We start from the raw sequence: 576 nt of genomic DNA, 5'->3' as shown, positions 1-576 counted from the left end.
TTTGGGGGCAATTTGACAACATTTATCAATATTTAATAGGTACATGGTTACATACTTTTTGACCCATAATTCTTCTTCTAGGAATTTAATATATAGATGTCCTTGCATATGTATACGAAGACTGTGTATATATAATCTATATACAATGATAATCATTATAACATTGTTAGTGGCTTAAAAACAATGAAAACAATGTACTTGTCTACCATCTGACTGGTCCACAGGGGACTTGGTGAAATAAACCATGGTACATCTGTAAATGCAAAATTACATATCTGTTAAAAGAAATAAGATGGATCCCTATGAACTAATATGGAGGAGAAAGAGCAAGAAGCTTTGTACAGGCTATATAAGAGATAGCATGTGCAAAAAAGACAGGGACACACTCACACTCACACATACAGATACCTACATACTATATATATGCTTATCTATATGTAGATAATCTGGAAGGAAACTTACACATACACAACTGGGGAATTGAACAACTAGCAGTTTGGGGTAGGATGGGGACTTTTAGACTATGCCCGTTGGCATTACTTAAAAATTGCATTATGTACATACATTCTATTCTGT

This window comes from Pteropus alecto, unplaced genomic scaffold, assembly GCF_000325575.1.
Source record: "Pteropus alecto unplaced genomic scaffold, ASM32557v1 scaffold24, whole genome shotgun sequence".
Lineage (NCBI taxonomy): Eukaryota > Metazoa > Chordata > Mammalia > Chiroptera > Pteropodidae > Pteropus > Pteropus alecto.
This window is presented reverse-complemented; position numbering follows the sequence as displayed.